At 35.6% G+C, this 16,723-nt stretch overlaps 1 protein-coding gene and 1 pseudogene across 1 annotated transcript in view; one reads left to right on the forward strand and one right to left on the reverse strand.

The window, feature by feature from the left end:
• Sgcz (sarcoglycan zeta) overlaps positions 1–16,723 on the forward strand; it is a 1,049,168-nt gene that overhangs the window by 331,501 nt on the left and 700,944 nt on the right. The gene's annotated exons all lie outside the window — the stretch shown is intronic.
• On the reverse strand, positions 4,461–5,333 carry LOC101962497 (putative monooxygenase p33MONOX; annotated as a pseudogene).

Genomic DNA, 16,723 nt, shown 5'->3' on the forward strand with positions numbered 1-16,723 from the left:
GAAACATAGATAATTTAAGGCTTGTGGACTTGGTGTAAACTGCCCATTAGTGATCTCAGGAACCTCAGTGGAGCCTCTCGGTGCTCTGTGCTTGGTCCATATTCTATTGCAGGGCAGGGTTTTATGGTTAGGGAAGCCTGAAGAACAGTAGAAGTTAATGAGTGTTACCTGTTGGTTCTTACTTGCCCACTGGTGTATATAGTTGTTTTCTAATTCTTGGTATTTTCTCTTCTCTCTCTCTCTCAATTTTGTTTCAGCCAGCTATTTTTAAACAAATAAAAGCTACTCGATATTTGTGTCAATAAATTCACTATACTATTATATCACTCTCTTAAAAATTATTTTAAGTGTCCAGTACTAATATTACATTGGTATGTAGCTTTGTTCATGTATATTTCATGTAATATAACATTCACCCATTTACAGTGTACAGTTGACTAGGTCTTAGTATATTCACAGAACTGCATTAGCATCACTGACAATGTATTTTCATTCTCCACAGATTTGCCTATTCTGAACATGGATTTGTGCAATAGGTGGCCTTTCAGGACTGCTTTATCTCACTTAGATTAATATTTTTCTAGGTTCATCCATGTTGTAGCGCATATCAGTGCTACACCTATTTTTATGCTTTTATATATTGATGTAGTCAATTTATTTTTTATTTTTTCTCTTATTCTTTAAGTGTGATATCTAAAAAATGTTGCTAAATTTAATGCAGATTTATTTATTTGTGAGTTATGTAGTTTTCAATTTTGCAATTAAATCTGGGATCCATGTTAAAGTTTTTTTTAAAGTCTTTTTTTTTGAGAGAGAGAATTTTTTAATGTTTATTTTTCAGTTTTTGGTGGACATAACATCTTTATTTTATTTTTATATGGTGCTGAGGATCAAACCCAGCACCCAGCGAATGCCAGGCAAGCGCGCTACCTCTTGAGCCACATCCCCAGCCCCAGCTGCTGTTCTTTTAGTTTTGATTTTGTGTTTTGTAGGATGTGAGGTAAAGCTTCAGATTTATTTTAGTACTTGTAGATATACACTTAACATTTCTTGAAAGACAATACTTTCCTTATTGAACTGTCCTTATTGAACCCGTGTTCAAATTATTTGACCCTAATTTAGGATTGATTTCTAGATTCTTTGTTCTAGTCTGTTGATCTCTTTCTGTATTCTAATGTTAGTACCACAATGTCTTGGTTACTATAGTTTTGCACTGGGGTTTGAAATAGAGAAATATAGTTTTTTATAGTTTTCCAACTTTCTTCTTTTTCAAGAAAATTTTAGTTACTTTGTGTATTCCTAAATGCATTTTTATAAATTAATTTATAAAATATAATTTTTTATAAATTAAGTTGATAAATTTCTGCCTACAAAAAAGAAGAAGAAGCTGGGATATTCAAAGTGATTGTATTGAGTCTATAAATCAATTTGTTTAAGGAGTACTTCCATCTTAACAATTTTAAGTTCTATGCTCCATGTCTGTGTATGTATTTCCAAAAATTAGCATCTTTTAAATTTTATTTCAACAATATTTTTTTGTTTTCAACAAAATGTGTATAAGTGTATTCAAGATCATTTAAGTATAAATTATATTGAAAACTATTATTTTAAAAAGTATAATGTTGCTGGGTGTGGTAGCTCATGCTTATAATCCCAGTGGCTCAGGAGGCTGAGCCAGGAAGAACAGGAGTTCAAAGCCAGATTCAGCAAAAGCAAAATGCTAAGTCAGTGAGACCCTGTCTCTAAATAAAATACAAAATAGGGCTAGGGATGTGGCTCAGTGGTCGAGTGTCCCTGAGTTCGATCCCTAGTACCTCCCCTGCCAAAAAAGTATAATGTTGTTTATCATTGTCTTAACTTCTTTTGTAAATTCATTCTTGTGTATTTTTTTTTCATTTTTATTTTTAAAGTAATTGTTTTGTAAATTTAATTTTCGGCTTGTTCATTGCTAATGTAATGTGTAGAAAGTTTGATGTTTTTATGAAAAGTAGACTTTTTATTTTTATTTTCTCTATCATTTGCCCATGTTTTATTTCATTTATGTCTAGTCTAGTCTTTGTTACTTTCTTGATTCTACTTCTTTTAAGTTTGCTATGCTGTTCTTTTTATAGTTCTTTATGTTAGGTGATTTGAGATTTTCCTATTTTTTCTTTTTCTTTTTGGTACTGGGGATTGAACACAAGGGCAATTTGTCACTGAGTTACATCCCCAGCCCTTTTTATTTTTTCATTTTCAGACAGGGTCTGGCTAAGTTGCTTAGGGCCTCGCTAAATTGCTGAAGCTGACCTAGAAATTGCAATCCTCCTGTCTCAGTTTTCTGAGTTGCTGGGATTATAGGCATGCACCACTGTGCCTGACCAGATTTTTCTTCTTTCTTAAAATTGACATTTATAGCGATAATTTTTTCCACTTGTACACTTTATCTATATCCCATAAGTTTTGTAATACTTGTTTTTGTTTATCTTGAAGTATTTCCTATTTCCCTGTTTTTTTTTTTTTTGACTCATTGTTTACTTAGTAAAGTGTTGTTTAATTCCTACATATTTCTGAACTTCCTAAGGAATTCAAAGTTTGGGCATAGTATCAAGTGTTCTCTTGGGATGGTGGTTTTAAAATTCAGAGATAGTCAGTTCTCTCCATTGTCTGCAGTGCTGCCACATTTGGTTACCACACTGGCAAATGAGAAAATTTTACGAATTATTTTTTTAATTTGTTCTATGACTTGTGTTAGTTATAAGAGGTCTGAAATTCTTCATGTTAGCTCACTAGTCTATGTTTCTTTGTTTGAGAAAATGCGAGAATTTATTACTCTGCCCTTCTTCAAGTCAATTCCCCCAAATATCTTTTTGTTTTAGATAGTAAGAATTTTTATTGTTGCCAGGCATGATGGCACATGTCTGTAATCCCAGTGACTCTGGAGGCTGAAACAGGAGGATCATGAGTTCAAAGCCATCCTCAGCAAAAGCAAGGTGCTCAGCAACTCAATGAGACCCTGTCTCTAAATAAAATACAAAATAAGGCTGAGGATGAGGGTCAGAGGCATGTACCCCTGAATTCAATCCCTGGTATACCCTCCCCCCAAAATTAAGAACTGTTTTTGTGGTTAAAAAAACAAGAGATCATTTCAGAAGATACAAGTAAATTAATGTTTCTGACAATTTTAGACTCCAAGGATTCCCTATGAGAATTATTTATAAAAAAATACTACACCAAACAAACAGCAACTATCTGACACAGTGTTCAAGAAAATGAACATGTATACAGTGAGGAAAAATTAAGGCAGTTTATTTATTTGCCTCAATAAGAAATATGTTGCATAAAAGAATGAGGCTCATCTTTTGGTGAAAAATACTTTCATTATAGAAAAATTCTGAATTTTTCCATCATTCTTCCAAAAATTTTCAGGGTCTGAGCTAGACAAAGAAATCAAAATAAGGTGACATTGGGCTGGGGTTGTGGCTCTTAGGCAGAGTGCTTGCCTAGCATGTGTGAGGCAATGGGTTCAATCCTCAGCACCACATAAAAATAAAATAAAGATATTGTGTCCACCTATAACTAAAAAATAAATATTAAAAAAGTGACATTTATTTCACATGAACCTCAAGTCTGTAATCTAACTGTACTTACCATTTTCTTCACTGTAAAATTTTAACATCCAGGGGCTTGGGATGTAGCTCAGTGGTAAAGCACTTGCCTACATGCCCAAGGCCTTAGTTTCAATCCCCAGCACCCCTTTCCCCCAAAAAAAGCAAAATGAAACTTAACATTCATTTATCAATATGCAAGACTAGTGTTTGTTCTGTGACATGTGAAAGACAAGCATCCCTCTAACAGCAGTGACCCAAGAGATACTAAGAGGCATGAAAAACTGGCTATAGGACAAGGCCATCCCCATCACATTGACCAGAAAACAAGGAGAATCTAGTTTCAGTCTAGAAATAGTTAATACCCAAGTTTGACTGTTAACTGTATGTAGACCCCAAATAAGTCTTAGGTTCTCCTAACAGAGCGTGAACACAGGACCAGCAGGGTCAAGAAGGTCAAAGGCACCCAAACATGTCTCTGCCAGGTACCTCTATGCCATGATGGATCACTGGTTACACTGATGTTGGTAAAAAGAATCAGGAAGCCTAGTTTTGGGGAATAGCATAAATATTATTACCTAGTTAAACAGTGATCAAATTTCTAGTGTAGGGCAAAGGATACAAAAATAGGTAATAAAGTTCCCCATACATAACTGCTGAGATTTTCCAATCTGACTTTAAAAGAATACAAAAGGATTTCTTCCATACCACAAGGACAAGTTTATACCAGTGTTTCTCAGAATCAGTAATATCTCCAGCTCTAGCATCAGTTTAACAGATTTTATTAAATATATCATTGCTATGTCAGAGCCAAAGTGAAAGCAGAGTGAGGGGCAAGAAACCTCCCCATCCAGAATCACTGGTATAAATATCCCTCTAGAAGACAGTGAGTGTGAGCACATTCAAGTCACAGGATCTAAGGATGGATCTGTGGCAGTTGCTTCTTCCCTTCTGTCACTGGGACATACCTCTTGGGTGACTTGAAGGTTGGGTAACTTTAAGGTTGGTGTGTGTTTAGCCATCTGGGTGGTGTGGGCACAGATCAGCTCCATAGAGATGCACTTCTTCATGAGTCTAATTGGCTAAACCTCCAGAATCAGATTTGTGAAAGGGTCTTGGTCCAAAAAGGTTCCATTTGTTGATAAGAATCTGTCCTTATCCCCACTTCCAGGGTCCATGGTGCTAGAATTTGGGTCGGGTAAGGCTGCAGAGGACCCAGATTTAAACCATTCCCTAGGCCTTTGCTTAAGAGAACACTGAGGCATGCTACTTAGGGTAGAGGAGGCTGATGCAGGCTGCTTTCCTCTTTTGTTATCTCTGCACTCTGCAGCTTTAATTTGTGACATGCTTCTGCACTTAGAGTTGCTTGGCCTCTTCAGTGGTAGGCCCTTGTGGGTTGTTACATAGCCAGTCTCTCTCAGCCCTGTCTGTTGCTCAAAATGCTGAATGTTCTCCTGGGTCTGTTTTGTGATCAGAGTATTCATGATGACATGAATAGATTTAGCCTTCACCAGTATAGTCAGTGACCTTTGATAGGGTCACGGCATTTGGGGATGTTCTGTCCTTCCTCTTCCCTGTCAAGGTGCTGATACTTGTGCTCTGGAATTACTGGCTTCCAGGGGATGCTGCCCATATCTGATGGGGTTGGCGTCATGGGCATAGCAGCACATACTGCCCATGGGACAGAGACATCTTGCTGAGAGACCCAGGAGTCTCAAGAGCAGGCACTTCTGGTATTCTTGAAATCATCAAAAGAGTGGGATTCAGGTCATTTTCTATCTATAATTTGAACTTGAGTCCCTACCACCACAGTGAAATGATTTCCCAACTTTGCTGACAGACAGGTGTTAATGAGGAACACTGTCCAACTGCTGCAAATTAGCAAAGCTTTCCAGGAACAGTCCATCCAGAAATTCTATTTTTCTATTTCCTCTAAAATACCTGCAGCCCAAATTCTGGCACTAAAGAGACCCTGAAGACCAACATCTCCAGAGAGGCTGTGGCACAGCCCAGAGCCAAGCCATCCTGAGAGCAGTGGTAACACTGACTCTTCACCCCCCCCCCATTACAGAACACCAAACAACTCCTTTACTCTTTACAAAGAGCTTTGTGTTAGAGTAATGTCATTCCTATTTTTCAAAAAACTGAATTAAAGCCCAGATATGAAATAGTTCACTCAAGATTATGCTGCTTTGTTTATTACATAGCAAGAAATTTACCTGTCTTTTTTTTTTCTATAGTTTTTTCTACCTTATCACAGCTCATACACTCTATTGCCATTTACTTAAACTTAAGATAACTTGACCTTCAAGGAATCTCAGAGAGACAGGGCATAGCCTCTCATTTCACAGATGAAGAAACTGCAGTCTAAAGTGATAAGGCACCTCACTCAAGATTTTATTACTAGCTGCTCTAACACACGCTCTTTATAATGTGTGCCTGTGGACTCCAATCAGACAGTGAGTTAATTAAGATGTTTATTATAATTTACATTGTAAGGATACAATTACAAACTTCACATAATTTTTTTTCTGATTTTTGTCTCAGTAAAGCCTCACAATTTTCTTTTATCTAAAATATTTGTTCTTTATTTAGCTATAGTATACATGTGTTAGATTTATATTAGTGAATAGCAAAGCACCACAAATTCAGCAGATTGAATTAAAATATCTCTATTAGCTCATTGTTCTTGAAGTCAAAATCCAGGCTGGCCATGGTTAACTTATCTTCTTGGGATTATACATGACCAAAATCAATGTGTTTAAAGAATGCATTCTCATCTACAGCTTGAGATGCTTTCAAGTTCATTCAGGTTGTTTACAGACTTTAGTTATTTATAGATATAGAAATAAGGCCCAATTCTCTTACTGGCTTTCAGCTCCTGGAGGCTGCTCTCTATCCTTGGTTCTTCCACCTCCCAGCCTAGCAATAGTGGATTTTCCTCTCATTGAATCACTTGGATATGGTATGAAAATGGTACCCTCTAATATTTGTGTCAAAACTTCATCACTAATGCAATAGTGTTAAGAGATGTAGCCTTGGAAAAAGTGACTCCTACAAGGGAAGAGCCCTAGGGATGGTGTCAGAACAGTTACAAAAAGGCTTGACGTTTAAGGGAGTATTCTCTTGTCCTTTCATCATTCTCCCATGTGAGGACCTATCATTTGGACCCCCTGGGGGATGCAACAATTAGGAGCCAACTTGGAAGCAAAGAGGAGGCTCTCACCAGATACTGAACCTCAGAGAATCTGGTTGTTGTATGTCTCAGCCTCCATAGCTGTGGAAATAATTTTTTTTTATTATCCAGTATCTGTTACTTTTTAATGGTAGTACAAATGAACTAAAGTACTCTTTTATACTTTGATTTTTTTTTTTTTTAGGAAAAACTAAGTCCCTTTCAAAGGATGGCTCACCTAATGAGGATTTTCTAAAAATCAATTGTTTGAGGGTCTCATTTACCTCTTCAGTATCTACATATAGATTATAGATTGAATAAACAGAAAAAATGAATGTAATCTAGATAGGAGATTTTGGGGGAGTCATCTTAAAACTCTGTCTAACACAAGAAATATGCCCTCTTTCCTCTTAGAACAGTCAGATTTTGTTTCAAAGAAAACTACTAAGCCACATGTGTGTTCCCAGAAGATATTATCTTACCTGATGTACACTGTGGAATTCACTATGCCATCCATGTCCACCTGTCACTGAGTATAAGAAATTTACAGGTTAAATCTGGATTTGATATTAGGAAAAGGAAGAGAATACATATCATAGGGACAAATAGAAGAAACAAAATGATATATATATATATTATATGTGTATGTGTATATATATATATATATATATATATGTATATATTTACTATATATACATATATATATGATCTATTTTCTCATTGTAATCAACTTCAGTCAGTTTTAAAACAATATCTTATATTGGTTTGTTGAACACTAGTTGATGAATAAATAAAAGTTTTATGCTCCACCCACAAGGATTTATATTTGTAACAAATATCCTTCATAAAATTATAATTAAAACAGAAGTACAAAGAAGTGCTATACAAGAAACCAGGGAAGAATTATGATCCAAGTCCCATTTAGCACAGAAGTTTTGGACAATTGACTTTCAACAAGCCCAAGGTAAATCATTATGTCCAATTAAACAGTACAGCAGGATAGTCAGGTTGACTATAATAAGACCATTTTATGTTTGAAGATATTGAAATGCATGAACTGTTTCCAGGGAGAAGTAAAAAGTCATATTACAGAGGATATTTTTCTTTGCAACTAGAAGAAAATTAAAGTTAGCAGTTCTCAAAAGGCTGAATAGAAATTCCAGTTAAAAATATGTTTCTGACACTACACTAATCATTTCCTTAGAAGTTCTCAAAGTCAATCACAATTTTCCTTTCCTCTCAAGCATTTGTTATAGTTATGTTTGTCCTATAATGTTGTTAAATTTTAGGACTACAGCAAAACCAAGGGCAAATAAATGCATTCCATATTTTTATTTCCATGATTTATCAATTTCCACTTCCAAGAACAAGCCTAAGACAAAGACAGTAGCCAACTGATTTATAGTAAATACCCTTCTGAAATTTAATTTCCATTTCTAAAGAATACTTTTCCTAATTAGGTAGATATCTTGCTAAGCATTTGTTACAATAAAATTTTGTTCCTAAAACAATGTCTAAATATATGTCAACTGAGATGAACCAATGGAACAATGTTCACCCACAGGATTCTCGTGACAAGCAGCCTCCTCCTTGCTGGGGAGTGGACCCAAGTCTTGGTTGATGGCAGAAATTCTGTTCTTTTTCTGATGAGTTAAACTCCATTCATAGTGTTTTGCCTTTGAAAACCGCACAGTTCTGTAATGAATCCTTTGGATCTTAAGTGAGAAACGGTGTCAGGGCTTCAGCAACCACCTTCTTAGGGACATGATGATCAGTTGAGGAATAATTTATGATCAGTACTGAAGTCTACATAACTGTAGAATCTAAGAAATCATTCCGAGGCAATCTCCAACTCAATAGCACTGAAGGTATGCTTTATAAACTATATAAATGTGTGTTCTCATGCTCTTGAGATAATGGGGTAAACCAACACATGCAGTGAATTCACATGAATGTCCTGTTCTTTTTTATAGCGTCTGAAGTATAGTTATAGTCACAGGATTTCAGTATTCCTATCTCAGTTCCCCAGAGATACTAGTCCTATACTGTTCTTCTTTCCAGGCTTGACCATATCCACAAATAGAAATTATCTTATCTTACAGAACATCCATTCCATTTGTTATTAAAACAGTTTATACTAATTAACCAAGTTGTCACTCCTCCTAACTTATGGCATGGTTCAACTTGACTCTTTGAAAGGATGCAAAGTTAATGAAATCGTGTCAAATATTTGAAGACAGCTGCTTTATTTTTAACTGCCAAGATAAATGAACTTTATCCAGGTTCATTTTGCTAGCAGGAGGAAAAAGAATCTGATCATTTTATTTATTTATTTACTTTTGAAATTTTTTCTGTAATCAACTAACAGGTTCAGAAGTGGAGCTAGACAAAATAGTAAAGCCATATTTAAGGAGATTGCAGTTAACTCATTAACTCAATAAAGCATTTCATGGTTACCCCTACTTGGACATTTTAAAAAATATTTAATTGGTGAAACAAGCCTCACAGGATTGGTGGTACCTTTAAGTTACATTGAGGTCTAAAATGAATTTGTACAGCATTGTGTACTCTTAAGAACTGCCTGCAAATTTCTGAATTGTGTTCTGTTCATGAAGAATGAGGAAACTTCTCTCCCCAAGGCCAACTTTTTAGTTTTCAAAAAAGATGTTGAATCTATTGTGTTTCTCTAATAAAACGTCATATTTTTCTGAATAGTTCAATGACTCCACATATTAATAGTAACTACCTTTATAATAAAATATATATTTATAGACAGCACCACTAGTCACTGTGATTGTCTGAGAGAACAATAGACAAAGAGTGTCATCATTCATATATTTCAGGCAGCAAAATCATGGAAATTATGAGAACATATAATATTCATAGAGCATATAACAATCATTTTATCTCTGTAACTTCACATTTTAAAAATCTGCCCTCATTATCTCTTTCATATCAATATTCACTTTGTGAAGGCTTAAATTAGTACATGTAAAACAATATTCAAATTGAAATTCAATTTACTCTCTCCAGAAAACTCAATTACTCGATTTGGTCATTCTCTTCATTCATTCATCCATCTTCTCATTTTGTACTAAGCACTCTATTAATAATAAAATCATGAAAGACATATCGAAATTTCACTGTTATATAAGGGGGTTGGGGCGGGCACGCAGCCATGTTAAAAACATCTGGGTCAGCACTGTGACTGAAATATTAATTTTGTACTGGCAGCCCAAAGAAATATGCAGTAGAGTCTTGCCTGGAATGGACAGGTAACACATCACAGGGGAAGGAATACAGAAGATACAAAATTCATGAAGATCATACCAGGGAGGAGGACACCAAGTCACACATGGGTAGCAACTGTGAATATTTTATCACTGCTGTATCTCACGATCTTCCCATCACCATTCCTCACATAAAGAAGACTTCAGTAAAAACATCCAGTGGATCTATGATTTCTAGGCATTGAAAATGGCAAAAGCAAAGACATGGAAGTGTGAAACAGTTTGGCATAATCTTGAAACTCAAATTAGCTAAGTATGTCTAAAGGAGATAGTGCTAAAGAGGTAGGCAGGGGCTCAAACATAGGCAATTTGTATGTTATCTAGACATTTTTTAACGAAGAAGATTTTCACCATATGTCACTTCTCCGGGCACTGCAATTTTAACATGTAATTCATAGACAAGTTTTAGAAACAACACTTGTTTTCCTAAGAATGAGAGAAATCAAAGGAAGGAAAGAAGCAAGCAAGGAAAGGAAGAAGAGGAGAGAGAAGGATGAAGGGACGGAGGAGAGAAGTAGACACAACCAAAAAGAGTTGCATTTTTCTACAATAGGAAACTGACCTAGACATTGCAAAACAGAGTTGAGACCAACGTATGGTTTGAGAAAATTTTAGCTTTACAGAATTTAGATTATTTCCATCAGAGCTCTCTACTAATATAGGCATCCTGGGTAAAACTAAGGGAAGAGTAAACATATGCACCCTTAGGAACTAAAACCTTAAGGCAATATCCCAGTGCTTTCTCAGCAACACACTACCCCAGGTGGCCACCCCAATCACAGTGTTTACAGACATTCTGGAGCTGACATTTGTGATGAATAGGGCCCAATAAACAAGAATAGACCACGTGGGTCCCTTTTCTTTCCTACAGTCATAGTACCAAAATAATAATTGGACTTGTTCTCCAGAGATTTTGAAAGATGATAATAAAATACTTAGAGAAAAATAGAACTTTAACTCTTAATCAGTGGTAACCGGTTCTTTGGCCTCTGAGACAAGAATTTAAAAAAAAAAACAAAAACAGTGAAGTTAAATTAAAGAAAAAAAATTATCATTATTTAGGCTGAGGGAGAAAAGGCCAAAGTTTTGTTCCAAAAATCAAAGATATAGCAATAACAGCAGAGATCCTTTATTTTAATCCTAGGAAACTTTTTTATTACTTTTGCCTGAAACAGAAGAAATTTAATATTAGTATGTTACCTGTGGAGAATCTTTTGCCTACTTTATGCTTCAAGGTTTAAATAGGAAGGCAAATATAACCTTATTAACATTCCTCTATAAAAGATCAAAATTAACATCTTAAATCATCCACAACCCAATTTTCTCCAGAAATTTACCAATTTCTTCAGAGTTAGGTGCTTACAGAGGCACACTAAAGATGAGGGGTCCCTAAAGTGCCATTTGGTGATACTGTAAACACCTGACTCCATAAGTACTTTATAAATTGAGGGTTGATTATTTGCTTTGCCAAAGAATTCTTCGCTTTACAAGAGATCCACCAGAGATTTCTTTAATTAGTTAGCTCCCTAAGTGCATGTAAAATAGGGAGAGGCTTAAGTTTCAAGCTGCACAGAAATTTCCTTTTAGAAATTCGTCTGATTTCTTTTCTTAACTTCCTGGATTAAATATAATCTTTATCACAGATTTTTTTGGCCTGATCCATTACATAATACACATGAGCATAGATTCCTCTGACCACCATGGCCTGCTAGACTGAATTAGGTCAAGGAGCATAAGAAGTGAATGCTGCCTGTAACTGTAGTCAAAGAACACTGAGGCATGCCACCCGCTTCAGGAGGCCTCAACCATCTCTCTCTCCTTAGAACAATGCAGAGATTGAGTAATTCAGGGAGGCTAATTGTGCTCCTTTTCTTATTGGCAGAGGAAGACACAATTAAATCAGAGAAGAGACATATTGCTAGGCATGGTGGTTTATGCCTCTAATACCAGCTACTCTGGAGGCTGAGGCAAGTGAGTTGCAAGTTTGAGGCCAGTCTAGGCAACTTAGTGAGGCCCTATTTCAAAATAAACATAAAAAGGGCTTAGAAAGTAGCTGAGTGCCAGCAGTAGAGCATTAGTGTAGCAGGCCTTGGGTTCTATCCCCAGCACTGGAAAAAAAAAAGTCATGGTAGACATTATAAATACATAGAGTAGGATAATTTCTAGGAAGAATGAATATTTGCGGGAAAAGACAAGGCCATTAGAACCCATTGTATGGTATGGGGGATATGTTCTAAGAGTTAAAGGATAGGGACCTAGAAGAGCGATGGTGATAAGAGAGACATAATGGAATGGGAATAGAGCATTAATCAGGCAACAAGAAGACCTTGAATTTGATGCTAAGGGAACTGAGTCTGACTTTCAAGGTACCAGGAACTAGTAAACATTTTCAATAATTGAATATTGCAATTATAATGGGCTTTTCTGAACAAATCTTGCAATAGAGTCCATGAAGGACTTAAGGACCGAGACTAGACAGTTTCAGAAAAGCCCACCTAGGGCAAATTGAGGATGTGATCAGCACTGGAAAGGGAAGAGAGTGGAATGTATGAAGATGAATGCCAAATGTACAGACCAACAAGATAGAGAAGAGGGAAAACATGCCCATGCCCTCTGGCTCTAACCAAAAGAGGACTGACACAGCCATAAACTGGAGAATAGAATTTGGCAGGAAGAGAATTTTATTTTTTCCGTGTTTATCAAAGAAAATGTGTGCTTCTCACATACGTTAAAGCATCCCTCTGTTTTATATTGTGATAACTTTAAAGAGGGTTGGAGAAATTCTTCAAGAATTGTGACTTGTAAATGCAAAGAAAATAAAATGATGCTTTGGATCATGAGTTAAAATCTCAAACAATGCATTATCTACAAGCAATTTCAATCACTTGTTTCCTATTGTCTTAAATACATCTTTGAGGTTTTTCTTCCCACTGGGAAATACACACTGTAATACAAAAGAAAATCACCTGGTTCTATTCATCTGATTGAATTTTAGAGTTTGAACAGTGTACTTCTATCATTGTAGAATTTCTTTTCTTGTACATGTCACATGTCCTTATGATTTCTCTGGTTCTTACATAAAAACTGCAAGCATGAAATCTAATTATTTTTTATTATTAACTTATATTTATCAACGTGAGTTATGTAAACATATAAAAATCTGGTGGAACAAGTGTCCATTTATCTATTCCAATGAAGTTACTTCATGGTAAAATATTGTATGATATGTGCTAATAGATAAGTGATATCACAAATCTCTAATCATATTTGATTAAATTTCTGTCAGATCAAAGACATCAAAGCCTAAATTTTAAGAAATTGGTCATGTTTAATAGAATGATCAGTCCTAATTTTATCTTCCTTTCTAGATGGCTTGTTTACTTATGTGATAATCCTATTCAGCAATTTTATCTAATAATTTCAAGTTTTTTAATAGTCTTCATAACATGAGACTGAGTGGCATAGCTATGTTTATGCAAATGGACATAGGGTAAAGTAGGTGAAAACAGAAAAGTTTAAAAATCGGGGAGTAATAATGCAAGTGGATGATATTTTTAATCACATTAAAATGAGTGAACATTGCTAAAGATTAAAACACAGTTTTGTCCTTACTTTCTGGGTGATATTCTAGTTCAAGGATGTGTTGAAATAACAACTTAGTACATTTATGCTACATGGAAATATATTGATGTGGAAACTGGTGAGGTCAAGGAGAAGGTCAAGTTCTCTCTTAAACCTGTCAAAGACTTTCTATGAATAGTCTGTAATTTCTTAAATGTCTTTGGAAGTGTTTTGTGCTGAACTGAGTTCCACCCATTTCTTCCACCCAAGAAGCAATTAATTTTCACATAAAGGAAGAGAAGTCCCACCTCTCCCCTCAGGAAAGGCACTACTTGCTCCTTGAGTGCATTAGTATATTCTGACATTTATAAGCAGGTCTCTGAATCTGTGTGGATAATTCCATCCACTTAGCCACATCAGGGAGGGAGGCAGCCTGACCATTCCTGAGCAGCTCCCTTTGCTTATATCAGCAGCAGCAGCCCTTAATAATCCAAATAAATAATAATAGCAACACAAAGAATTCACCCAATAGAGACAAACATTTCCCAAGATAGGTGACCTCCCTGATCTCGCTCTTCAAGCAATAAAATATTGGGGTTTAATAGGACTGTCAGTGCTAATTGTATTTTCTTTCAAGATGACTCAGTCACTTATTTGGAATTAAAACAATAGAAAGCTCACTTTTAGATTGTAGAGAATGATGTAAGTGCTTAGCAAGGAGGATCATATCACCAAGGCTGAGCAGCAAGCCTATCTGTATGCACAAAAGCAAGAAGGATGCAAAGGGAGAAGACCTGATTCCCAGCCTGCCGGTTCCTAGCACTGTAGCCTAAGGCAAGTCAGTTTTACTCATTTTTTTTAAATGTGTGAGAAAGAACCTGGAGATAAACTCACCTTACGGCTCCTCAATAATTTCAATAATCATGATTCTCAAAAATCAATTAATTTTCCTTCTTGTTACTTGCCTTTGACATGGAATAACACAAGCTGAAAGTGAGCTCTGAAGCACATCTACTCTGAAGCAGGCAGAGTGGGGTGCTTTTTGAATGCAGAAGCTAAATTCTCTCTAAATAGTGAAAATATCACTTCTTTAGGGTGATTTCTCTAGTTCATGAGCAGCTGTCCTAAGCTACAGTGACTCTGTCCAGAGGAGAACACAGGTTATCTATTATTCTATTTCACACATTTCCTGTTCTCAGCACAAAGGGAAGAGAAAGGCCACCCTGGTCCTGAAGATGATCACTGTGACATTTCTTCTAATGAAAATATCTCTATAGTAGTCATTTTATGTTGAGAACAAACTTGAAAGTGCTTTTGAGAAACATTTTTCAATTCATATGCATACTACTTTTATATAAATGTAATATGATGTCATCATACACCATATTTTTGTTTCATAAAATAAATTGACTCTGTGACTTGGTCTCAGTACTTGACATACTTTTGAAAAGTATTAAATTTTGCCACATCCTCAAACAATTGGGGCATTAATAGACAAGGCATATGATGACTAGGTCCATGCATTGTGTTCTGCATGTTCCCCACTGGTCTGATAGCCCCACCTGGAGACATGACATCCTGCCACTGTGTGCAACAAAGGTGTCTGTACTATGTTGCTGGACAGTGTACACATCTCTTCTTGGAAGCAAGGGGAGAGGCTTGCATACAGGAGGTGATCACCAAGGAAGCCTCAGATTCTCAGAGCCTTGGTTCCCAAATTGAATAATAGGAAACCATTTAAATGGTCTTAACAGTCCTCACCAAAGAAGAGATGATATTTTGATTGCCTTACTCTCCCAAAACACATCCTAAATGGCCCAAGAGGTTTAGTAGAACAACCTCCAATTATACAGAACATAATTTATGGGCCTCCATGCAAAGAAAGAATGCAAGGTCCTTTGTTTAAACAACAAGATAAACTTCCCATTAAAGGTTCTAAATAGAAATCACTTTCCTGTCTTCCATGGACTCTGTTTAACTAGTTTGTATTTGCTATTTAAAGTCATTCTAATATAAAGAAAAAATAATATTTTCAATTATTAGCCTGAATTTTAGTGTTCATCTTTATATTGTATAATGACAGTTTTAAATGCACACATGTGAGCATTTCACTAATATGGAAAAATCACTGAAATATACAATTTATATTTTGTAGCTTATATATGCATATATATTTCATGCTTACCGGAGTAGTGAAACTGCTATATAAATTCATCTCTATTATTTTTATTTCACTTGTTAATATATCTGCATTCTACTAACATTTTCTATTACTTTGAACTTATTCATAAGTAAGGAAAGACTTACAGAAAAAGGACTACAGGATTGTTCTATCTTTACATGTCTTTCTGTGTCATTATTGACAGCATAAATGATTGGCAAATACAAAGAAAATGTGTAAGAGTGCACATGATATGGTTGTGTTGGTTGGTCATTTTTTTTCTTAGAAGCAAATTTCCTCAATTAGAAGCAAATTTTAGTTCCTATAGAAAAATTTAGTCTTTTTCTCAGTCATAAATGTAATATATTTACCTTATTTGTTGCTTTGAATGCTCTGAATATTGTATATAGCATGTCTGTTCAAGTGAATATCCATGGTCACATTGACTTCCCTTAAAAACATAAGTTCATAGATAAAATTATTAAGAATTTCAAGACAAACCTAGCAGAGTAGTAAGCTAAGTTCAGGACCTTTCTGCATATGTATATTCATAATAGGTCCATTAAGCTGTCTTTGGTAAAGAAAGAGTGGTGATTCCTTATGGCCCATCCTTAGAGTTAGGTCCATAGGACTGAGTTATTCCAGGAATAATTGGGGTGCACTTGGTTCTTATCCAGTGCAGTCAAGCATTGAGGGGACATGCTGACCAGACACAATCTATTTATACTCTTGAATTTCACAATAGCATTGGAATCTACATTGGAATTATTGCTTTATAAACTAGTTAGATCATCCTATACTGAACATAAAAACTTTAGGTCTAACTAAGGGGTCAATGGTTTTCAAAAGGAGTTACTGTACAGTATGGAATCTGTTTGCAAAACCTCAGGCTGTAAAATCTGGGCTTTTTGTTTGTTTGTTTGTTTTTGCAAGGGGAGGCTGCCAAATAATG

Source organism: Ictidomys tridecemlineatus, chromosome 14 (assembly GCF_052094955.1).
Source record: "Ictidomys tridecemlineatus isolate mIctTri1 chromosome 14, mIctTri1.hap1, whole genome shotgun sequence".
Classification (NCBI taxonomy): Eukaryota; Metazoa; Chordata; class Mammalia; order Rodentia; family Sciuridae; genus Ictidomys; species Ictidomys tridecemlineatus.